Genomic DNA, 27494 nt, shown 5'->3' with positions numbered 1-27494 from the left:
AATAATATCAAATGAAGCAACTGACAAATAACTAATCTCAAAAGTATACAAGCAACTCCTGCAGCTCATTTCCAGAAAAATAAATGACCCAATCACAAAATGGGCCAAAGAACTAAACAGACATTTCTCCAAAGAAGACATACAGATGGCTAACAAACACATGAGAAGATGCTCAACATCACTCATCATCAGAGAAATGCAAATCAAAACCACAGTGAAGTACCATTTCATGCCAGTCAGAATGGCTGTGATCCAAAAGTCTACAAGCAATAAATGCTGGAAAGGGTGTGGAGAAAAGGGAACCCTCTTACACTGTTGGTGGGAATGCAATCAAGTACAGCCACTATGGAGAACAGTGTGGAGATTCCTTAAAAAACTGGAAATAGAACTGCCTTATGACCCAGCAATCCCACTGCTAGGCATAGACACCAAGGAAACCAGATTTGTAAGAGACACATGTACTCCAATGTTCATTGCAGCACTGTTTATAATAGCCAGGACATGGAAGTAACCTAGATGTCCATCAGCAGATGAATGGATAAGAAAGCTGTTGTACATATACACAATGGAGTATTACTCAGCCATTAAAAAGAATACATTTGAATCCATTCTAATGAGGTGGATGAAACTGGAGCCAATTATACAGAGTGAAGTAAGCCAGAAAGAAAAACACCAGTATACTAATACATATATATAGAATTTAGAAATATGGTAATGATAACCCTGTATGTGAGACAGCAAAAGAGACACAGATGTATAAAACAGTCTTTTGGACTCTGTGGGAGAGGAAGAAGGTGGGATGATTTGGGAGAATGACATTGAAACATGTATAATATCATATAAGAAACGAATCGCCAGTCTAGGTTAGATGCAGGGTCCAGAATGCTTGGGGCTGGTGCACTGGGATGATCCAGAGGGATGGTATGGGGAGGGAGGTGGGAGGGGGGTTCAGGATTGACAACTCATGTACACCAGTGGCGGATTCATGTTGATGTATGGCAAAATCAATACAATATTGTAAAGTAATAAATAAATAAATAAATAACTATAAAAAGAAAAGATAATTCACCACATAGGATAAAATATTTGCTAATCATATATCTTAGTATGAAGTCAGTCAGTTGTGTCCGACTCTTTGCAACCTCATGGACTGTAGCCCACAAGGCTCCTTGGTCCATGAAATTTTCCAGGCATGAATACTGTAGTGGGTTGCCATTTCCTTCTCCAAGGGATCTTCCTGACCCAGGGATCGAACCCGGATCTCCCGCATTGTATGCAGGAGCTTTACTGTCTGAGCTACCAAGGAAGCCCAATCATATGTCTTAAAAGGAGTTAATACCTAATGTTTAAATGTAACTCATATAAGTCATCGGGGGGAAAATCCAAGTAAACAATGATCACAGCATCAGAATGAACTTTCTTTTCAATGAAAACCTATTCAAAATAAATATGAAAAAAGTACTAAGCATCATTCATCATCAGAGAAGTGCAAATCAAAACCATGAGCTATCACCTTATACCTTTTATAGTGGCTACTAGCATAAAGACAAGAAACAAAAAGTGCAAAAATGTGGAGAAAAGGGAATCCTCATGCACTATTGATGGAAATGTAAATTAGTCTGGCCACTATAGAAAACAGTATGGAGGTTCCTCACAAAATTTTAAATAGAACTACCATATGATTTATCAATTTCACTTGGGATATTTAAGTGAAAGAACAAAATCATCATGTTAAAAAAAACTGCATTACCATATTCATTGCAGAATTGTGTAAATTAGCCAATATATGTAAATATCTTAGTGTGCATTGGCAGATGAATAAAATGTGGTGTAGTGTACAAAGGAATACTACTCACCCATTAAAAAGGAAACCCTGCCATTTGTATCTACATGTTGGGCAAGGAAAGAGAAATCCTATATGATCTTATCATATTTGAAATCTAAGAGATTTGTACTAATATATACAGAGGGTTGATAGGTAGTTGCCAATCTGCTATTTGGTGTGGGTAAAATAAGTGAAGGTAGTCAAAAATACAAATTACCATTTATAAATAAATAATTTCAGGTGATATAGAGTATTGTGACTAAAGTTAACATGATGTATATTGAAAATTGTTATGAGAATAAGGCTTAAAATTTCTCATTACAGAAAATGTATTGTAAATATGAATATTGATAGATGAAATTTATTATTGTAATCACTTTTTACAACAAATTATTATGTTGTACACTTTAAGCTAATACAATATTATACCTCAACAACAGCAACAAGCTAAAAAATAAAAAAAGGTGAAAAAGCCTACTTATTCTATAGGGATCAATGAAAAGAAACAATTATTTGATTTCTAGAAGAAAAAGGGAGAAGGGTACAGAAAACTTATTTAAACAAATGATGGCTGAGAATTTCATAAATTTGGGGATAAACTTTGATATTCAAGTTCATGAAGCTTATGTGTCTCTAAATAAACTCACTTAAAGTGATCTTCTACATGACACATAAAAAAGAAAGCTATCAAACCCAAAAACAAAGAGGGTAGAACCTTATAACTAATAAGGCAATTCTTACAAAGTTATCACCAGATTTATCAGCAGAAATCTAAAGGTCAGGAAAAGTTGGGATGATTTATTCAAAATGCTGAAAGAGGGAAAAGACTGTCAACCAAGAATACTCTGCCTGTCAAAGTTGTCTTTCCAAATTGAAGGAGAGGTAAAGACTTTCCCAAACAAACAAAAGTTGAGGTAGTTAATTATCATCAGATTTAACTTAAAAGATGGTTTTGAAAGGAGTTCTTCAAACAGAAATGAAAGGATATTAACTATTAATATACAACTTATAAAAATATAGAGTATGATGATAAAAGTAAATATATAATAAAATTAAAAATGTTCTTGTCTGTAAATTAGTGATGTATAATTTAATTCTAGCATAAAGGTTAAAGTGCAGAGTATTAAAATACTGATAAAATAATTTGTTAATAAATACACCATCTAAAATGAGGTAAATTGCAAAGTCAAAAGCACAAAGGGGGTGCAAAAGAGATAGCATTTTGTACATGATCAAAGTCAAGTTGCTAGTGTAAAATCAATGTTATCTTTATATGACATTTTATGCATGTCCCATGGTACCTATAAAGCAGAGTCTACAGTAGATTCACAAATGATAAAGAGAACTCAATCAAAGTATAACACTATGAAAAATCATCAAAATGGAAGACAGCAAAAGAGGGAGAAATAAACCAGGCACAAGGGGAACAAAACTGGAAAAAAATTAAGAGCCTTAGTAAGTTTTACCTATCAATAATTACATGTAATACGTATGACTTAATTCCTCAAATCAAAAAGCATAGAGTGGCAGGTTGGATGAATAACAAGACCAATATATGCTGTTTACAATAGCCTCACTTAACCTTCAAAGACAAACAGCCCCAAAGTGAAGGGACAAAATATATTCCATAAAAGTGCAAACCAAGAGACCATAAGTAGCTATACTTATATGAAAAATAAACTATAATTCGAAAACTGTGACAAGTGATAGAAAAACTTACTATATAAAGATCAAGGGATTGATTAATCAAGAGAATACAACAATCATAAATGTATGTACCCAATATATCCAATATTATGAGTTAATGTTGTTAAGCAAATACTAACAGAAATGTAGAAAGAAATAGATGATAATAAAATAGCAGCAGACTTCAAAGCACACTTTCTGTAAAGGAAAGATTATCTAGTTTTAAAATCAATGAAGAAAGTTTGAATTTGAACTATACTTAAGACGCTTTCAGAAGCGAGACTTTACTTTGCCGACTAAGGTCCGTCTAGTCAAGGCTATGGTTTTTCCAGTAGTCATGTATGGATGTGAGAGTTAGACTGTGAAGAAGGCTGAGCACTGAAGAATTAATGCTTTTGAACTGTGGTGTTGGAGAAGACTCTTGAGAGTCCCTTGGACTGCAAGGGGATCCAAGCAGTCCATTCTGAAGAAGATCAGCCATGGAATTTCTTTGGAAGGAATGATGCTAAAGCTGAAGCTCCAGTACTTTGGCCACCTCATGTGAAGAGTTGACTCATTGGAAAATACTTTGATGCTAGGAGGGATTGGGGGCAGGAGGAGAAGGGGACGACAGAAAATGAGATGGCTGGATGGCATCATGGACTCGATGGATGTGAATCTGAGTGAATTCTGGGAGTTGGTGATGGACAGGGATGCCTGGCATGCTGCGACTCATGGGGTCACAAAGAGTCAGACATGACTGAGCGACTGAACTGAACTAAGACACTTACTCTTTGAAAGGAAAGTTATGACCGACCTAGATAGCATATTAAAAAGCAGAGACTTTACTTTGCCAACAAAGGTCCATCTAGTCAAGGCTATGGTTTTTCCAGTGGTCATGTATGGATGTGAGAGTTGAACTGTGAAGAAAGCTGAGGGCCGAAGAATTGATGCTTTTGAACTGTGGTGTTGGAGAAGACTCTTGAGAGTCCCTTGGACTGCAAGGAGATCCAACCAGTCCATCCTAAAGGAGATCAGTCCTGGGTGTTCATTGGAAGCACTGATACTAAAGCTGAAACTCCAGTGCTTTGGCCACCTGATGCAAAGAGTCGATTCACTGGAAAAGACCCTGATGCTGGGAGGGATTGGGGGCAGGAGGAGAAGGGGACGACAGAGGATAAGATGGCTGGATGTCAACACCAACTCGATGGACATGAGTCTGAGTGACCTCTGGGACTTTGTGAAGGACAAGGAGGCCTGGCGTGCTACGATTCATGGGGTCGCAAAGAGTCGGACACGACTGAGCGACTGAACGGAACTGAACTGAAAAAGATAATGCCCCATCTTTTCTAACTTCCCCCAAAAAATTTGAAGAAGAGGGAACAACTCCAAACTCATTCTATGAAGCTAACATTACATTGATTACAGACTTTATAGGGGGAAAATGCAAGCCAAAATACATGGTAAATATAGATGCACAAATTTTAACTAAGAACTTAACAAACTTAATTGAACAATGCATTGAAAGGATATTCATCATAACTGAGATTTATCATTGGGACTAAATGATGGTTCAACATATGCAAATCAATAAATATTATGCAATTCATTAATAGAATGAAAAATCAAATACATTATCATCTCAATAGATGCAAAAAATCGCATGTGACAAAATGAAAAATGCTTCACCATAAAAATTCTCAACAGATTTGGTATTGATAAAATGTATTACTACACTATAAGGGCTATCTATTATGAGACAACAGCTAACATCATACTCAATGTTGAAAGTTTTAAATCTTTTCTCTAATATCAGGACATGAGTATTGATATTCAATCTCACAGCTCTTCTTCAACATAAAACTGAAAGCCCTAGCCAGAGAAAGCAGGTAAGGAAAAGAAATATGAAACATAAGGCATCCAATTGGGAAAGAATGAAGTAAAACTGTGTTTATTTGCAGATTAAGTGATCTTAAATAGATGGGGAAACAATGGAAACAGTGACAGAATTGATTTTGGGGGGGTCCAAAAACACTGCAGATGGTGACTGCAGCCTTGAGATTAAAAGGTGCTTGCTTCTTGGAAGAAAAGTTATGACCAACCTAGACAGCATGTTAAAAACCAGAGACATCACTTTGTCAACAAAGGTCCATCTAGTCAAAGCTATGGTTTTTCCAGTAGTCATGTATGGATGTGAGAGTTGGACTATAAAGAAGGGTGAGTGCTGAAGAATTGATGCTTTTGAACTGTGGTGTTGGAGAAGATTCTTGAGAGTCCCTTGGACTGTAAGGAGATCCAACCAGTCCATCCTAAAGGAAATCAGTCCTGAATATTCATTGGAAGGACTGTTGCTGAAGCTGAAAAGCCAATACTTTGGCCACCTGATGTGAAGAACTGACTCATTATGTAAAGGCCCTGATGCTGGGAAAGATTGAGGGCAGGAGGAGAAGGAGACAACAGAGGATGAGATGGTTGGATGGCATCACCGACTCAATGGACATGGGTTTGAGTAAACTCCAGGAGTTGGTGATCAACAGGGATGCCTGATGTGCTGCAGTCCATGGACTTGCAAAGAGTTTGACATGACTGAGCAACTGAATTGATGATCTTAAATGGAAAATCATGAAGACTCAACTCAGTATTGTTATAACAAAGAGATAAATTCAGTAAAATGGCAAGATATAAAATCAAAAGAAGTCAGTTGTGTTCTATATGCTAACATGAACTATCAAAAAATAAATACAGAAAAATATCATTCACAGTAGCACAAAAATCAAAGACTTAGGAATAAAAGTTAAGTGAAATAAAAAGACTCAAGAATAAATTTAAAGTATTTACTCTCTAATTAAAATTGATTGATTAATTAAAGATAAAATAGAATTGTGAAGAAATAATAAATTTAGCCAAGTTAATAGATATATTAAAAACTATAAGACTTTAATGAAAGAATTGGAGGAAGCACAAATGCAATGATATCCCATGTTGATGAATCTGAAGAATATTATCAAATTGCCAATACTACCCAAAGCCCTCCACAAATTTAACATAATTTAAGTCAAAATTCCAGTGACATTTTTCACAGAAATAGAAAACACAATTCTAAAATTTGTGTGGAAACACAAAATGCCCCAAATAAACAAGCAATTATGAAAAAGAACAAAATTGGAGGCATCATACATTCTCTTTTCAAACTATAATACAAATCTGTAGTGTGGTTCTAGAAGAGAAATAGACACATAGATCAATGGAACAGAAGAGCAGGCTCAGAAATAAACATTCATGGATATAGTGAGCCTAATATTTTCCCAGAGAACAATTAATGGAAAAAGTGAATGTGTTAGTCACTCAGTCATTTCTGACTCTTTATGACCCCATAGACTGTAGCTCACCAGGCTCCTCTGTCCATGGAATTCTCCAGGTAAGAATGCTGGAGTGGGTAGCCATTTTGTTCTCCAGAGGATCTTCCCAACCCAGAGAGACAACTGAGGTCCCCCACATCGCAGGCAGATTCTTTACTATCTGAGCCATCAGGGAAGCCCAGAACAAATAATACTAAATAGCAAAAATAGACTCACTGATCCATAGTATTAGGAAAACTGGATAATCACACTCAGAAGAGTGAATTTGGGCCCCAATCTTATACCACTTACAAAAATTAACTTCAAATGGATTAAAGACTTAAACATAAGACCTGAATCCATAAAATTTCTAGAAGAAAAAAATGTTGATAAAGCACTTTGTGTTTGGTTGTAGCAATGAGTTTATGTATATGATACCAAAGGCTAAAGCAATAGAAGTAAAAGTAAATAAGCAGAACTACAAACTTGAAAAGTTTTTCACAACAAAAGAATCAACAACATAAAAAGGCCAAAATGTATAGGGTACATATAAACATCAATATCAAGAAACGAGTAATTTGTTTTTAAAATGCGTAGGACTGAGCTCATAAAAAGGCAAAAAGATATGACACTGAAAGATGACTGCCTCAGGTCTGAAGGTGTCTAATATGCTACTGGGGAAGAGTGAAGGACAGTTACTATAGCTCCAGGAAGAATGAAGCAGCTGGGTCAAAGTAGAAATGATGCCCAGTCATGGATGTGTCTGTAATGAAAGTAAAAATCAATACTGTAAAGAATAGTATTGCATAGGAACCTGGAATGTTAGGTCCATGAATCAAAGTAAATTGAATGTGGTCCAGCAGGAGATGGAAAGAGTGAACATTAACATTTTAGAAATTAATGAACTAAAATGGATGGAAATGGGAGAATTTAATTCAGATGACCATTGCATCTACTACTGTGAACAAGAATCCCTTAGAAGAAATGGAGTAAAACTCATAGTCAACAAAAGAGCCTGAATTGCAGTATTTGGGTGCAACCTCACAAACAATAGAATGATCTTGGTGTGTTTCCAAGGCAAACCATTCAACATCACAGTGATCCACCCCTATGCTCCAAACACCAATGCCAAAAAAGCTGAAGTTGACTAGTTTTATGAAGATCTACAAGACCTCTTAGAACTAGTATCAAAAAATGATGTCCAATTCATCGTAACAGATTGGAATGTAAAAGTAAGAAATCAGAGATACCTGGAGTAACAGAAACTTTGGCCTTGGAGTACAAAATAAAGAAAGACAAAGGCTAACAGAATTCTGCCAGAAGAATGCACTGGTCATAGCAAATACATTCTCCAACACTGCATTCTCCAGTGCAACGTGTTGCATTCTCCAACAATGCAAGAGAGAACTTTACACATGGACATCACCAAATGGTCAATACCAAAACCAAATTGATTGCTTTCTTTTCAGCCGAAGATAGAGAAGCTCTAAACAGTCAGCAAAAACAAGACTTGGACTGACTGTGGCCCAGATCATCAGGTCCTTATAGCATAATTCAGGTTTATACAAAAGAAAGTATGGGAAAACCATTAGGCCAGTCAGGTACTGCCTAAATAAAATCTTCTATGATTATAAAGTGGAGGTGATGAATAGATTCAAGGAATAGATCTGGAAGACAGAGTGCCTGAAGAACTATGGACAGAGTAATATTGTACAAGAACCATTGACCAAAACCATCTGAAAGAAAAAGAAATGCAAGAAATCAAAGTGGCTGTCTGAGGAGGCTTTACAAATAGCTGAGGAAAGAAGAAAAGTGAAAAGCAAGGGGAAAAGTGAAAGGTATACCCAACTGAATGCAGAGTTCCAGAGAATAGCAGGGAGAGACAAGAAGGCCTTCTTCAATGAACAATGCAAAGAAATAGAGGGAAACAGCAGAAGGGAAAGACAAGATATCTCTTCAAGAAAATTGGAGATATCAAATGAAGATTTCATGCAAAGATGGGCACAATAAAGGATAGCAACAGTAAAGACCTAATAAAAGCAAAAGAGATCAAGGAGAGATTGCAACAATACAGAAGAACTGAACAAAAAAGAATCTTTATAACCTGGATAACCATGATGGTGTGGTCACTCACACAGAGCCACAGGACTGGAAAAGATCAATCTTCATCCCAATTCCCATGAATGTCAGTAGTAAGGAATGTTCAAACTACCAGACAACTGCACTCAGTTTCTATGCTAGTAAGGTTATCCTTCACACTAGGCTTCAGGTGTACTTGAGTCAAGAATTTCGAGATGGATAAGCTGGGTTTTAAAAAGGCAGAGGAACCAGTGACTGAATTGCCAACATTCACTGGATCATAGAGATAGAGATAGCAAGGGAATTCCAGAAAGTCATCTACTTCTGTTTCACTGACTATGCTAAAGCCTTTGACTATGTGGATCACAACAAACTGTGGGAAATTCTTATAGAAATGGGAATACCAGACCACCTTATTTGTCTCCTGAGAAAACTGTATGCAGATCAAGAAGCAACAGCTAGAACATTATATGAAAAAAACTGACTGGTTCAACATTGAGAAGATAGTATGACACGGTTGTATACTGTCACCCTGTTTATTTAACATATATGCAGAGAACATCATATGAAATGCCAGGCTAGATAAGTTAAAAGCTGGAAGAAAGATTGCTGGAAGAAATATCAACAACCTCAAATATCCAGATGATACCACCCTAATGCCAGAAACAAAGAGGAACTAAAAAGCCTCTTGATGAGGGTTAAAGAAGTGAATGAAAAAGCTGTGTTAAAACTCAATATTAAAAACAAAAACAAACAAACAAACAAACAAAAAACACAACTGAGATCATGGCATCTAGTCCCATCACTTCATGGCAAATAAAAGGGGAAAAGGTAGAAATAGTGACAGATTCTCCCCCTTGTTAGATTCTAAAATCACTGTGGATGGTGACTATAGACGTGAAATTAGGAGAGAATTGGTTCTTGGAAGGAAAGCTATGACAAACCTAGACAGTGTATTAAAAAGCAGAGACAGATGTAAAGAAAAGACTATTGGACTATGTGGGAGAAGGCAAGGGTGAGATGATATGAGAGAATAACATTGAAACATGTATGCTACCATATGTAAAATAGATGATGAGTGCAAGTTCGATGCACTCAAAACTGGTGCTCTGGGACAACTAATGGGGAGGGGAAGGAAGTGGGAGTTGGGTTCAGAATGAGGGAGGGCATGTGCACCTTTGGTTGATTAGTATCAATGTGTGGCAGAGGCCACCACAGTGTTGTGAAGTTATTGTCCTCCAAATAAGATTAATTAATTTTTTTAAGACATCACTTTGCGGACAAATATCTGAATAGCTAAGTCTGTGGTCTTTCCAGCAATCATGTATGGATGTGAAATATGAACCATAAAGAAGGCAGAGTGCTGAAGAATCAATACTTTCAAAATATGGTGTTGGAGAAGACTCTTGATAGTCCCTTTGACAGCAAGGAAAACAAATTAGTCAATTCTAAAAGAAATCAAATTTGAATACTCATGGGAAGGACTGATGCTAGAGCTGAAACTCCAATAATTTGGCCACCTGATGTGAAGAACCAATTCATTGGAAGATACACTGATGCTTGGAAAGTTTGAAGACAGAAGGAGAAGAGGGTGACATAAGATAGGATGGTTGGATGGCACCAAGGATTCAATGGGTAGGAACTTGGGCAACTCCAGGAAACTGTGAGGGACAGGAAGGCCTAGTGTGCTGCAGTCCGTGGGGTCACAAAGAGTTGGACATGACTTGGTGACTGAACAACAATAACAAGGAGGACTAAATAGTCTTTAATTTGCAAAGAAGGCATTCAAGTATCCCATATGTATATATGGAGTTGGACAAAGTTTCATACATTATTTTCTTTAAGATGATTGTAATAGTGTTTCAGTTCAGTTCAGTTCAGTTCAGTTCAGTCGCTCAGTCGTGTCTGACTCTTTGCGACCCCATGAATCGCAATCCCTCCCAGCATCAAAGCCTTTTCCAATGAGTCAACTCTTCACATGAGGTGGCCAAAGTACTGGAGCTTCAGCTTTAGCATCATTCCTTCCAAAGAAATCCCAGGGTTGATCTCCTTCAGAATGGACTGGTTGGATCTCCTTGCAGTCCAAGGGACTCTCGAGTCTTCTCCAACACCACAGTCCAAAAGCATCAATTCTTCGGTGCTCAGCTTTCTTCACAGTCCAACTCTCACATCCATACATGACCACAGGAAAAACCATAGCCTTGACAAGACGGACCTTAGTTGGCAAGTAATGTCTCTGTTTTTGAATATGATATCTAGGTTGGTCATAACTTTTCTTCCAAGGACTAAGCGTGTTTTAATTTCATGGCTGCAGTCACCATCTGCAGTGATTTTGGAGCCCAAAAAATAAAGTCTGACACTGTTTCCACTGTTTCCCCATCTATTTCCCATGAAGTGATGGGACCAGATGCCATGATCTTCGTTTTCTGAATGTTGAGCTTTAAGACAACTTTTTCACTCTCCTCTTTCACTTTCATCAAGAGGCTTTTTAGTTCCTCTTCACTTTCTGCCATAAGGGTGGTGTCATCTGCATATCTGAGGTTACTGATATTTTTCCTGGCAATCTTGATTCCAGCTTGAGTTTCTTGCAGTCCAGCGTTTCTCATGATATACTCTGCATAGAAGTTAAATAAGCAGGGTGACAATATACAGCCTTGACGTACTCCTTTTCCTATTTGGAACCAGTGTGTTGTTCCATGTCCAGTTCTAACTGTTGCTTCCTGACCTGCATATAGGTTTTTCAAGAGGCAGGTCAGGTGGTCTGGTATTCCCATCTCTTTCAGAATTTTCCACAGTTTATTGTGATCCACACAGTCAAAGGCTTTGGCATAGTCAATAAAGCAGAAATATATGCTTTTCTGGAACTCTCTTGCTTTTTCCATGATCCAGCGGATTTTGGCAATTTGATCTCTGGTTCCTCTGCCTTTTCTAAAACCAGCTTGAACATCAGGGAGTTCACGGTTCACGTATTGCTGAAGTCTGGCTTGGAGAATTTTGAGCATTACTTTACTAGCATGTGAGATGAGTGCAATTGTTGTCTCTAACTAACTTTGAAATAATTCTGTTCAATTGTAGTGACAGCTGTAATATCAGAGTGTATTTTAAGAAAACATCAAAATTAGTGAATTTTGTACAGTTATTTTAATATTGAAGAGAAAGAAACATTCTCAGCACTTTATGCTTTATTATTTCAAGAAAGGTGAGAAACAAAATTGAAACACAAAAAAGAATTGTGCAGGGTCTGGAGAAGGTGCAGTGGCTGATCAAACATGTCAGAAGTGGTTTACAAAATGTCATACTAGAGATTTCTTGATGGCGATGCTCCATTGTCAGATAAACCAGTTGAATTTGATAGAGAGCACATCAAGACATTAATTAATAACAATCCTTGTTATAGTATTCAGGAGATAGCCAATATACTCAAAATATCCAAGTCAAGTGCTGAGAATCATTTGCAACTGTTTGGTCATGGTAAACACTTTGACGTTTGGGTTCCACATAAGTGAAAAAAAGCCTTCTTGATCAAATTTCCACATATAATTCTCTACTGAAACATAAGAAAAAGTGTTTGATTTTTAAAATAAATTATATGAGTGATGAAAAGTGGATACTGTACAATAATTTGGAATGGAAAATATTGTGGAGCAAGCAAAATGAACCACCACCAAACACACCAAAGTCTAGTCTTCAAAAAAGGTAATGAATATATAACAAGATTGGAAAGGTATCCTCTATTATGAGCTCCTTCCAGATAACCAAACAATTAATTTCAACAAGTACAGCTCCCAATTAAATGAACTGAAAGCACCATTCTTCAAAATGCATCTGGAATTAGTCAACAGAAAATGCATAATCTTCCATCAGGGTAATGCCAGACTGTATATTTCTTTGATACCATATAAAAATAGCTTGGCTGAGAAATTCTGATTCATCTTCTGTATTCACTAGATATTGCATCTTTGGATGTCCATTTATTTTTGTCTTTACAAAATTATCTTAATGGAAAAAAATCCATTCCCTGGAAGACTGTAAAAGGCACCTGGAAAAATTCTTTGCTCAAAATAATAAAAATTTGGGGGAAGATGGAATTATGTTTGTCTGAAATGAGAGATAAAGTAGTAGAACAAAGTGGTGAATATGTTGTTCAATAAGGTTCTTGGTTAAAATGGAAAATGTCTTTTATTTTTACTTAAAAAACAGGAATATTTAGGCCAACCCAATATATGAAATTTCGCTGATCAATAATCATTAGGGAAATTTTTTAAAAAGCCACAGTGAAATATTACCACAGACCTGTTTGAGTGGCTATTATCAAAAAGACAAGAGATAACAAGAGTTGGCAAAAGTGTGAAGAAAAGAGAAAGATGCTGCACTGTTAGTGGGAAAGTAATTCATAAAACCACAATGGAAAACAATATGAGGGTTCCTCAAAAAATTTACGAAATAGAAATAGCAGCAACTCCAATTCTGGGTACTTATAAAGTAAATGAATCAGTATTTTGAAAAGATATTTGCACTTTTGTGATTATTGCAGTATTATTCATAATAGTCAAGATATGAAAACAACATAAGTGCTGTTTATGGATGAATAAAGTAAGTCTTACCACTTGTGATTACATAGAAGGGACTTGAGGACATTATAAATGAAATAAGGACAGAAGGACAAACATTGGATAATATCTTTTAGATGTGGAAACTAAAGAAGCCAAACTCATAGAAACAGAGAAAAGAAAATGTAATTTTTTTATTGAGCTTTATACTTTGGAGAGGGAAAACAAAGAAGACTCTAGGGGTCTAGAATCATTCTATATATTGAAATGGGTGACTGTTATACAGGTATAAACATTTATTAAGCTGAATATTTAAAATTTGTACCAATACAATACATACTTATACCTAGCTTTAAAAAAAGATGTTTTAAAATAACACAGACCTTTTCTTGTAGGGCTGCTGAGAAGGTTAATAAAATTAACATCTATTAACAAATCCTGCTGCCCTGAAAGGGTAGAGAATATAATTCAGAAGATGAGGGAGGAATAGGACGGGGAGACCACTTTCTCCCCAACAAATTCACCAAAAGAACATTTGAACGCTGAGCAAATTAGACAAAACAACTTCTCAATGCTGGTAGAGTACATTAGGCACCCAGAAAAGCAGCCCATTGTCTTTGTTGGTTTTTTTTTCTTTTTCCCCAGTATATTTTATTGAAGTTTATTATTTTTTATTTTATTTTTATTTTTTTATTTTTTATTTTTTTATTTTTTTAATTTTAAAATCTTTAATTCTTACATGTGTTCCCAAACATGAACCCCCCTCCCACCTCCCTCCCCACAACATCTCTCTGGGTCATCCCCACGCACCAGCCCCAAGCATGCTGCACCCTGCGTCAGACATAGACTGGCGATTCAATTCTTACATGATAGTATACATGTTAGAATGCCATTCTACCAAATCATCCCACCCTCTCCCTCTCCCTCTGAGTCCAAAAGTCCGTTATACACAGCTGTGTCTTTTTTCCTGTCTTGCATACAGGGTCGTCATTGCCATCTTCCTAAATTCCATATATATGTGTTAGTATACTGTATTGGTGTTTTTCTTTCTGGCTTACTTCACTCTGTATAATTGGCTCTAGTTTCATCCATCTCATCAGAACTGATTCAAATGAATTCTTTTTAATGGCTGAGTAATACTCCATTGTGTATATGTACCACAGATTTCTTATCCATTCATCTGCTGATGGACATCTAGGTTGTTTCCATGTCCTGGCTATTATAAACAGTGCTGCGATGAACATTGGGGTACATGTGTCTCTTTCCATTCTGGTTTCCTCGGTGTGTATGCCCAGCAGTGGGATTGCTGGGTCATAAGGTAGTTCTATTTGCAATTTTTTAAGGAATCTCCACACTGTTCTCCATAGTGGCTGTACTAGTTTGCATTCCCACCAACGGTGTAGGAGGGTTCCCTTTTCTCCACACCCTCTCCAGCATTTATTGCTTGCAGATTTTTGGATCGCAGCCATTCTGACTGGTGTGAAGTGGTACCTCATTGTGGTTTTGATTTGCATTTCTCTAATAATGAGTGATGTTGAGCATCTTTTCATGTGTTTGTTAGCCATCCGTATGTCTTCTTTGGAGAAATGTCTATTTAGTTCTTTGGCCCATTTTTTGATTGGGTCGTTTATTTTTCTGGAATTGAGCTGCATAAGTTGCTTGTATATTTTTGAGATGAGTTGTTTGTCAGTTGCTTCATTTGCTATTATTTTCTCCCATTCAGAAGGCTGTCTTTTCACCTTGCTTATATTTTCCTTTGTTGTGCAGAAGCTTTTAATTTTAATTAGATCCCATTTGTTTATTTTTGCTTTTATTTCCAGAGTTCTGGGTGGTGGATCATAGAGGATCCTGCTGTGATTTATGTCTGAGAGTGTTTTGCCTATGTTCTCCTCTAGGAGTTTTATAGTTTCTGATCTTACATTTAAATCTTTAATCCATTTTGAGTTTATTTTTGTGTGCGGTGTTAGAAAGTGATCTAGTTTCATTCTTTTACAAGTGGTTGACCAGTTTTCCCAGCACCACTTGTTAAAGAGATTGTCTTTACTCCATTGTATATTCTTGCCTCCTTTGTCAAAGATAAGGTGTCCATATGTGTGTGGATTTATCTCTGCAGCCCATTGTCTTTGAAAGGAGGTAGGAAAAAATATAAAAGACAAAAAGAGACGCAAAAGAGGTAGGGACGGAGCTCCATCTCAGGAAGGGAGTCTTAAAAAAGAAAAAATTTTCCAAACATCAGGAAACACTCTCACATTCAAGTCTGTGGCGAGCCTTGGAACCACAGAGGGCAACATAACAGGGAGGAAAAATAAATAAATATTAAAACTCACAGATTACATGCCCAATGATAACTCCCCTAGGGGAGAAGCAGCACAGATGCCTGCATCCACCACTAGCAAGCATGGACTGGACAGGGGAGGCACGGGCTGCATTGCATAGAGTAAGGACTGGACCTCTATGCCCCGAGGGCAATCTGAGGGAACTAATGCGGGCTAGCAAACCAGACTGTGGGATAGCTACCATGGGAAAACCCTAACCTAAGACATCGCCAGGCCCACTCATAGAACAAAGGACTGAGCAGAGCTAGCAGGCTGCAGCCCAGGCTATTCCCCTCCAGTGACAGGCAGGTGAGGGCAGCCAGAACTGGAAGGGGGCGATTGCAGCCCCAGAGAGGCATTATCTACCAAACAGCAAGCAGACTTCGTTGGTAATCAAGACTTCTTGGGGTTCTGGATGGTCAACATCCGCCTGAGAAGGCACACTGGTTATACACCCAGAAAACCGAGCATCAGGTCCAGGGAAGGTGATAAGTCGCAGCGACCATGCTGGTCAAACACTTGGTCACCTGAGCTGCTTGGATCTGGGAAGGGCACAAAATGCAGGCCCAACCAAGTCTGAGCCTCTGAGGACTACCCAAGTACCTGAACCTGAGCAGCTGAAACCTGGTAAGTGCATACAACCCAGGGTCGACCTCAGACAGTTCCTGGCAGAGCAACTTAGAGCCTAAGCAGTGTAGACAGGGAAAGCACACATGCCGTGACTGGGGGCAAACCTAGTGTGGCCGATACACTACAAGCACATGCCAGTGTTATTTGTTTGCAGTGGGCCTCCCTCTCCACAGCACGACTGAACAAGTGAGCCTAAAATAGTGTCCACCACGACCCCCTTGTGTCAGGGTGGAAATTAGACATTGAAGAGACCAGCAAACAGAACAAGCTAAAACAGAGGGAACCTCCTTGGAATTGACAGGTGCAATAGATTAAAACCCTGCAGTTAGTGCCAACTACATAGGAACGGTCCTATAGATCTTGAGAAATATAAACTGGATCAAGGAACTATCCAAAAATGAACTGACCCCACACTGCCCACAACAACACCAGATAAAGTCCTAGATATATTTTACTATTTTTACTACCATTCTTTAATGTTTAAATGTTTTTTTTTTTATTTTAAGTCCTGTAATACTCCTTTAATTTTCATTTTTATAACCTACAAAAGAGAAACCCTATTTTTAAAGCAAACTTCATATGTATATAGATATTTTATACATTTTGTGACTTTTTTCATTAATATTGTATTTTTGAAAATCCAACTTCTACTCTATACTTTTAATCATTGCTCTTTGGTATTTGTTATCAATTTTGTACCTTTAAGAACCCAATCTTCAGTATGCATTTTTACCTGGGAGCAAGATTACTGGCTTGACTGCTCTCTCCCCTTTTGGACTCTCCTTTTCTCCACCAGGTCGCCTCTATCTCCTCCCTCCCCCTTCTCATCTCTACCCAACTCTGTGAATCTCTTAGTGTGTTCCGGATGGTGGAGAACACTTAGGAAACTGATTACTGGCTGGACCTGTCTCTCTCCTTTTGATTCCTCCCTTTATCCTCCTGGCCACCTCTATCTCCCTTCTTCATCTTCTCTTCTCCATGTAACTCTGTGAACCTCTCTGGGTGTCCCTCACTATGGAGAAACTTTTCATCTTTAACCTAGATGTTTTATCAATAGTGCTGTATAGATGGAGAAGTCTTGAGGCTACTGTAAAAATAAGAGTGAAAACCAGAAGCAGGGGGCTTAAGTGCAAATCCTGAGAACATCAGAGAACTCCTGACTCCAGGGAACATTAATCGACAGGAGCTCTTCAAATGCCTCCACACGTACACTGAAACAAAGCACCACCCAAGGGCCAACAAGTGCCAGAGCAAGACATACCACACAAATTCTCCAGCAACACAGGGACACAGCCCTGAGCGTTAATATACAAGCTGCCCAAAGTCACTCCAAGCCCGTTGACATCTCATAACTCATTACTGGACACTTCATTGCACTACAGAGAGAAGAAATGCAGCTCCACCCACCAGAACACAGACACAAGCTTCCTTAACCAGGAAACCTTGACAAGCCACCTGTACAACCCCATCCACAGTGAGGAAACTTCACAATAAACAGAACTCCACAAACTGCCAGAATACAGAAAGACCAGACCAAACACAGAAGAAGAGACAGAGGAATATCCAGCAGGTAAAGGAACAGGATAAATGCCCACCAAACTAAACAAAAGAGGAAGAGATAGGGAATCTACCTGATAAAGAATTCCAAATAATGACAGTGAAAATGATCCAAAATCTTGAAAACAAAATGGGATCACAGATAATAGCCTGGAGACAAGGATAAAGAAGATGCAAGAAAGGTTTAACAAGGACCTAGAAGAAATAAAAAACAGTTAATATATAAAGAATAATGCAATAAATGACATCAGAAACACTCTGGAGGGAACCAACAGTAGAATAATGGAAGAAGATAGAATTAGTGAGGAAGAAGATAGAATGGTAGAAATAAATGAATTAGAGAGAAAATAAGAAAAATGAATTAGAAGAAATGAGAACAGACTCAGAGACCTCTGGGAGAATGTTAAATGCCCCAACATTCGAATCATAGGAGTCCCAGAAGAAGAAGACAAAAAGAAAGACTGTGAGAAGATACTTGAGTAGATAATAGTTCAAAACTTGCCTAACCTCGGGAAAGAAATAATCACTCAAGTCCACGAAACCCAGAGAGTCTCAAATAAGATAGACTTAAGGCGAAACATCTCAAGACACATATTAATCAAGTTAACAAAGATCAAACACAAAGAACAAATATTAAGAGCAGTAAGGGAATAAAACAACAAATAACACACAACAGGTGTGTTATTCCCATAAGGATAACAGCTGATCTTTCAATATAAACTCTTCAGGCCAGGAGGGAATGGAAGGACATACTTAAAGTGATGAAAGAAAGTAACCTACAACCCAGATTACTGTACCCAGCAAGGATCTCATTCATACATGAAGGAGAAATCAAAAGCTTTAGAGACAAGAAAAAAGCTGAGAGAATTCAGCACCACCAAAACAGCTCTCCAACAAATGCTAAAGGATCTTCTCTAGACAGGAAACACAGAAAGGGTGTATAAACTCGAACCCAAAACAATAAAGTAAATGGCAACAGGATCATACTTATTAATAACTACCTTAAACATAAATGGGTTGAATGTCCCAACCAAAAGACAAAGACTGACTGAATGGATACAAAAACAAGACCCCTATATATTTTGTCTACAAGAGACCCACCTCAAAACAGGGGACACATACAAACTGAAAGTGAAGAGCTGAAAAAAAAAAAAATTCCATGCAAATAGAGACCAAAAGAAAGCAGGAGTAGCCATACAAATATCACATAAAATAGACGTTAAAACAAAGGCTGTGAAAAGAGACTAAAAGGGACACTGCATAATGATCAAAGGATCAATCCAAGAAGAAGATATAACAATTATAAATATATATGCACCCAACATAGGAGCACCACTATATGTAAGACAAATGCTAACAAATATGAAAGGGGAAATTAACAATAACACAATAATAGTGGGAAACTTTAATACCCCATTCACACACACGGATAGATCAATTAAACAGAAAATCAACAAGGAAACACGAACTTTAAATGATACAATAGACCAGTTAGACCTAATTGATATCTCTAGGACATTTCACCCCAAACAATGAAGTTCACCTTTTTCTCAAGCACACATGGAACCTTCTCCAGGATATATCACATCCTTGGCCATAAATCTAGCCTTGGTAAATTCAAACAAATTGAAATCATCCCAAGCATCTTTTCTGACCACAATGCAGTAAAATTAGATCTCAATTACAGGAGAAAAACTAATAAAAATTCCAACATATGGAGGCTGAATAACCAACAAATCACATAAGAAATCAAAATATGCAAAGAAACGAATGAAAATGAAAACAAAACAATCCCAAACCTGTAGGACACTGTAAAGGCAGTGCTAAGATAAAGGTTCATAGCAATATAGGCATACCTCAAGAAACAAGAAAAAAAGTCAAATAAATAACCTAACTCTACACCTAAAGCAACTAGAAAAGGAAGAAATGAAGAACCCCAGGGTTAGTGGAAGAAAAGAAATCCTAAAAATTAGGGCAGAAATCAATGCAAAAGAAACAAACAAAAAGACCATAGCAAAAATCAGCAAAACCAAAAGCTGGTTCTTTGTGAGGATAAATAAAATTGACAAACCATTAGCCAGACTCATCAAGAAACAAAGAGAGAAAAATCAAATCAATAACATTAGAAATGAAAATGGAGAGATCACAACAGACAACACAGAAATACCAAGGATCATAAGACACTACTATCAGCAATTATATGCCAATAAAAAGGACAAAGTGGAAGAAATGGACAAATTCTTAGAAAAGCACAACTTGCCAAAACTGAACCAGGAAGAAATAGAAAATCTTAACAGACCCATTACAAGCAGAGAAATGGAAACTATAATCAGAATTCTTCCAGCAAACAAAAACCCAGGACCAGACAGCTTCGCAGCTGAATTCTACCAAAAATTTAGAGAAGAGCTACACCTATCCTACTCAAACTCTTCCAGAAAATTGCAGAGGAAGGTAAACTTCCAAACTCATTCTATGAGGCCACCATCACCCTAATACCAAAACCTGACAAAGACGCCACAAAAGAAGAAAAGTGCAAGCCAATATCACTGATGAGCATAGATGCAAAAATCCTTAACAAAATTCTAGCAATCAGAATCCAACAACACATTAAAAAGATCATACACCATGACTAAGTGGGCTTTATCCCAGGGATGCAAGGATTCTTCAATATCCACAAATCAATGAATGTAATTCACCACATTAACAAATTGAAAAAATAAAAGCCATATGATTCTCTCAATAGATGAAGAGAAAGCCTTTGACAAAGTTCAACATCCATTTATGATAAAAACTCTCCAGAAAGCAGAATAGAAGGAATATACCTCAACATAATAAAAGCTATATATGATAAACGCACAGCAGACATTTTCCTCAATGGTGAAAAATTGAAAGCATTTCTCCTAAACTAAGGAATAAGACAAGGGTGCCCACTTCCACCACTACTATTCAACATAGTTTTGGAAGTTTTGCCACAGCAATCAGAGCAAAAAAAGAAAGAAAAGGAATCTAAATTGCAAAAGAAGTAGTAAAACTCTCACTGTTTACAGATGACATGGTCTTCTACATAGAAAACCCTAAAGACTCCACCAGAGAAGTACCAGAGCTAATCAATAAATATAATAAATTTGCAGGATATAAAATCAACACACAGAAATCCCTTGCATTCCTATACACTAATAATGAGAAAATAGAAAGAGTAGTTAAGGAAACAATACCATTCACCATTGCAATGAAAAGAATAAAATACTTAGGAATATATTTACCTAAAGAAAGAAAAGACTTATTTATAGAAAACTATAAAACACTGGTGAAAGAAATCAGAGAGGACATTAATAGATGGAAAAATATACCATGTTCATGGATCAGAAATTGAAACAGTGAAAATGAGTATACTAGATTCAATGCAATCCCTATCTAGCTACCAACGATATTTTTCACAGATCTGGAACAAATAATTTCACAATTTGTATGAAATACAAAAACCTCGAAGAGACAAAGCAATCTTAAGAAAAAAGAATGGAACTGGAGGAATCAACCTGCCTGACTTCAGGCTCTACTACAAAGCCACAGTCATCAAGACGTTACGGTACTGTCACAAAGACAGAAATGTAGATCAATGGAACAAAATAGAAAGCCCAGAGATAAATCCACGCATCTATGGACACCTTATCTTTGACAAAGTAGGCAAGAATTTGCAATGGAGAAAAGACAATCTCTTTAACAAGTGGTGCTGGGAAAAGAGGTGAATCACGTGTCAAACAAGGAAACTAGAACACTTTCTAATGCCATGAACAAAAATAAACTCAAAATGGATTAGAGATCTAAATGTAACACCAGACTGTAAAAAAGTCCTAGAGGAGAATCTAGGCAAAACACTCTCCGACATAAATCACAGCAGGATCCTCTATGACACATCTCCAAGCATATTGGAAATAAAAGCAAAAATAAACAAATGGGACCTAATTAAAATTAAAAGCTTCTGCACAACAAAGGAAACTATAAGCAAAAACAGCCTTCAGAATGAGAAAAAAATAATAACAAATGAAGCAACTGACAAAGAATTAATCTCAAAAATATACAAGCATCTCCTGCAGCTCAATTCCAGAAAAATAAAGGACCCAATCAAAAAATGCACCAGAGAACTAAACAGACATTTCTCCAAAGAAGGCATACCGATGGCTAACAAACACATGAAAAGATGCTCAACATCACTCATTGTCAGAGAAATGGAAATCAAAACCATAACGAGGTACTATCATGCTGGTCAGAATGGCTGCTATCAAAAATCTACAAACAATAAATGCTTGGGAGACTGTGGAGAAAAGGGGACCCTCTTATACTGTTGGTGAGAATGCAAACTAGTACAGCCACTATGGAGAACAGTGTGGAGATCCTCAAAAAACTGGAAATAGAACTGCCTTACAACCCAGCAATCCCACTGCTGCACATACACACCAAGGAAACCAGAATTGAAAGAGACACGTGTACTCCAATGTTCATAGCAGCACTGTGTATAATAGCCAGGACATGGAAGCAACCTAGATGTCCATCAGCAGACGAATGGATAAGAAAGCCGTGTTACATATACACAGTGCAGTATTACTCAGCCATTAAAAAGAATACATTTAAATCCATTCTAATGAGGTGGATGAAACTGGAGCCTATTATACAGAGTGAAAGTGAAGTTGCTCAGTCGTGTCTAACTCTTTGCGACCCCGTGGAATGTCGCCCTTCAGGCTCCTCCGTCCATGGGATTCTCCAGGCAAGAATACTGGAATGGGTTGCCATACTCCAGGGGATCTTCCCGCCCCAGGGATCGAACCCAGGTCTCCCACATTGCAGGCAAACGCTTTAACCTCTGAGCCACCAGGGAAGCCCGTATATACAGAGTGAAGTAAGCCAGACAGAAAAACACCAATACAGTATACTAATACATATATATGGAATTTAGAAAGATGGTAATGACAACCCTGTATGCAAGATAGAAAAAGAGACACAGATATATAGAACAGCCTTTTGGGCTCTGTGGGAGAGGGCGAGGGTGGGATGATTTGGGAGAATCACATTGAAACATGTATAATATTATATGTGAAATGAATCACCAGTCCAGGTTCAAAGGTGTATAATATTATATGTGAAATGAATCACCAGTCCAGGTTCAAAGGATGCTCAGGGCTGGTGCATTGGGATGGTATGGGGAGGGAGGTGGAAGTGGGGTTCGGGGGTGGGGGGACACATGTACACCTGTGGCAGATTCATGTTGATGTATGGCAAAACCAATACAATATTGTAAAGTAATTAGCCTCCAATTAACATAAATAAATTTATATTAAAAATAATAAAATATTTTATTAAACAACAACAACAACAATATTAACAGAAAAAAAGGATAATTCACAGCTACATTTACTATTATATATAGCATCCAATCCTCACCCTCCAGTAAGTGCAACCAGAAATTCAATGTAAATATTAAGCCTATTCAACAGCCTCACACATAGAGTCAACCAACTCAGACTCCTACCAACTTTTCTCAGCCAGAGGCAGAAACTCAGATTCTCATCCTCAGAGCTCGAATAGCTGCCTCATCAAATATAGACCACAATAACTGGTCCAACATGTTCAAGGGCATTACCAGCAGACATAGCCAGAACTCCAAACTAAGCTGTCTGGGAAAGAATGAATTGTCTATGCTAAAGCAGACCTGTAAAGAGTAGAAGAAAAACCTGATTATTCAAATGCACAGATATTAGTGTGTGGAATCATGAATCATAAGAATCAGGGACATATGACACAACCAAATAAAATAAAACTCCAATAATTTACAATAAGATATGGAGATCTATGAGCTGTCAGACAAATAATTCAGTATAATCCTTTCAAGAAAGTTTAGTGAACTATTATTACAAGAAATGACAGACAGATAACTAGATACAATCAGGTAAAATTTCATGAACAAAATGAGAAGTTAGATAAGGAAACAGCAATCATCCAAAAGCCAAAAAGAAATCCTAGCACTGAAAAATACGAGAATAGAACTAAAGAACTCAGTAAAGAATTTCAAAAATAGACTCAGCCATGCAGAAGAAATAATCAGAAAAATGGAAGAACGGACATTAGAAATTGCCCAGTCAGAGGAGTATAAAAAAGAAAGAATACATAAAGATTTAAGAAAGCTTATGGGATTCATGGGACACAATCACAGTGAACTATACCTACATTATAAGAATCTCAGGAGAGAAAGAGATAGAAAATATATTTAAAGCAAAATGACTGAAAGTTTCTTAAACTTAAAGAGATAAATGGACATCCAGATTTCAAGTCTAAAATGTTCAAAATAGGTTTGAATAAAATAGACACTGGAAAAGGAAATGGCAACCCACTCCAGTATTCTTGCCTGGAGAATTCCATAGATAAAGGAGCCTAGAAGGCTATAGTCCATAGGATCGCAAAGAGTCGGACATGAGTGACCGAGCACACAGATAGACACATCACAATTAAATTATCCAAAGACAAAAAAAGAATTTTAATAGTAGCCAAAGAAATAAGAGGATTTATGCTCAAGGAAACTCTCAAAAGATTTTATTTGCAAGGGAACTCTCAAAAATCTACTGTTGTAGATTTCTTCACAAAATTTTTAGGCCATAAAATAATGGAGTGACATATTAAAAATATTAAAATAAAATTGCTATGAATCAAGAATTTTTATACGCAGGGTAATGTCCTTCAGAAACAAAGGAAGAACAGACTTTTCCAAACAAAAGCTGAGAGTTACGTACCATTAGACTTGCCCTACAAAAAATGTAAAGTGAGTTATTTGAGTGGAAGTGAGAGAAAACTAATTGGCCTCATATAAATCTCTGCATAAATCTCACTGGTAATGGTAAATATGTAGTCATAGTTAGATTTTGCAATATGGTAAGAGTAATGCATCATTCACTTACAACTCTAGTTTAAAAGTTAAAAACAACTACAAATGCAAAAATCTTTTACTAGCCCCAATAATACTGGAGTGAGTAGCCTATCCCTTCTCCAGTGGATCTTCCCTAAATAATATAAAAACATGTTAAGTGTAAAATCAGTAACCTGGAATGTGAGAAGGAGAATTAAAAGTGCAAAGTTTAGGAATTCTCTAGAAGTTGTTATCATTTTAAAATAGAGTTGTATAAGCTTAAGGTATTTTGTGTAAGCCTCATGAAAACCACAAGGAAGAAATTTGGTAGTAATTACATTAAAACATGATAAAGTCAAAGCATATTAATAGCAAATGACATAAAAACATACACAAACAAAACAAGCAGTATAAGAAGCAAGGAATGATGGCACTATAAAACAAGCAGGAAAAAATGAAAAACATCAAAATAGATATCAACCTATAACTAATTAATTTAAATGTAGGCACATAAAATTCATCAATGAAAATACAGAATAGTTGAATGAATTTTAAAAATTTCAATAACATGCTGCCTTCAAGAGTTTCAATTTGTCCTTAAACAAAAATAGACTTAGTGTAAAGGGATAACAAAAGTTATCTTAAGCAAATAGTAATCATAAAAAGGGAGAAGAGTCAAGATGGCAGAATAGGATGTGGAATATGCTTTTCTTCACAAGTACTTCAAGAATACATCTATAAATGGAACAGTTCTCACAGGGTATCTGCTGAACACTAGCAGAAGATCTTGGATACCTAAAAGGACAGGAAAAAAAAAAAACCCATGCAACAACATATAATGAAAGAAAGATGTGGAATGGGACCAGGACCTGATGGAGAGCTGAAAGTGAGGAGAGGTTCCCTCACTCAGAGAAATACTCTCACAGTGGGGAAATCAGCTGGGCAGAGAGACAGAGCTTCAAGGGATCAGAGGGGAATGCAGCAACAGTCTGTGGAAGGAAAGACAGAGTAACATAAGTGTATGTGGTCTGTGCTGCAGCCTTGTGCACCCCAGCCTGAGTTGTGTGTCTCCTGGTATGGAGGGGGACTGGGAGCTGGAAAGTGGAGTTTACAGGGTGGCCCAGGAAGGGGATAGCTGTTGCCTGTGAAGAGAGAACCTGAAGGGACTGGAGTAAGGAGCTCCAAAACCAAGAAATTTTGGAGAAAAAGAAAAGCCACCATAGAAGCAAGGTATAATTGTTGAGTAATGTACAAGCAACAGGACAGCCATTGCAATCCTGTTTCCAACCCACTGGGCCCTACCTCTGTGGGAACTAGGAGCAGTACCCATCTGAGCAAGCTGGCCCACCCCACAAGCTAGTGCCTCCTCTGTTCATGCAAACTCTGGGGTCTTGAGTGCCACCTTTGTAAAATCTTCCTCAAGAATCAGTCCCAAGCACCCCGCCTGAGATGGGAATCTGCCAGTGCAGGAAGGAGATGAGTGCTAAAATTGTGAGGTTAGAAGTTCACATGTGGGGAGAGGACCACTGTTGGCTGCAAGAAGAGACAGGGGTAAGATACTTAGCTACATGCAGACAATTGGAGAAGATAGGAGTAAGAAGCTTCATGGCCGGGAATGCCCCTGGAGGATAGGGTCTGCCGTGGAAAAGAGGTGCTATTGTTGTGTGGTGCAAAAGGAGTGATGCTGCTATTGGGAACTGCCCCTCCCCCCCACCACCACCACATAAGCCCCTGCTTCTGTAGGCTTTGGGAGGGACTCCCACCAGAGTGAGCATGCCACAGTCTTCCTGCTGATCTCTGCCCCTTAAAGGCACTAGAGTGGGATCCAACTGGAGTGAACATGCATGCCCCAGTTGTGGTCATCTTATTTCACCCCAAACCTAAGAAAGCAAGTGTGACCTAATAATCTCTTGCTTTCACCCCTTCTTTCCTGCATAGGGAAAAGACTCCAGAGGGTGGGCCACATGCAAAGGTAGGGCCAAAACCAAAGCTGAGCCCTGCAGGCTGTGCTACTAAGAATAAGCATGGAAATCCCTTCCTGCAATTGCACAGGGCTATGAATTAAATCCCAAGAACTGCTTGATACAGCTTGTAACTGCGGAATATTTAAATGGACAAGAGAGCACCCAAAACTGAGACTGATCTAGCTTTAGTAGCTGTGGACTTTTGTTGTTCAGTCATGTCTGGCACTTTTCAACCTCATGGACTACAGCATGCCAATCTTCTCTAACCTTCACAATCTCACGGAGATTGCTTAAACACACTTCCACTAAGTCGATGATGCCATCCAACTGTCTCATCCTCTGTCACCCCCTTCTCATCCTGCCCTCAATCTTTTCCAATGACTCAGTTCTTTGCATCACGTAGCCATCAGCATCACTCTTTCCAATGAATACTCAAGGTTGATTTCCTTTAAGATTGACTAATTTGATCTCCTTGAAATTTAGCAGATTCTCAAGAGAGTTCTCCAACACCACAGTTCAAAAGCATCAATTTTTCAGCACTCAGCCTTCTTTATGGGCCAGCTCTCACATCCATACATGACTACTGGAAAAAACCATAGCTTTGACTATGGACTTTTGTCAGCAAAGTAATGTCTCTGCTTTTTAATATGCTGTCTAGGTTGGTCATAGCTTTTCTAGC

The sequence above is a fragment of the Ovis aries genome, chromosome X (assembly GCF_016772045.2).
Source record: "Ovis aries strain OAR_USU_Benz2616 breed Rambouillet chromosome X, ARS-UI_Ramb_v3.0, whole genome shotgun sequence".
Lineage (NCBI taxonomy): Eukaryota > Metazoa > Chordata > Mammalia > Artiodactyla > Bovidae > Ovis > Ovis aries.
The sequence above is the reverse complement of the archived record's forward strand: the minus strand, read 5'-3'. Positions refer to the sequence as shown.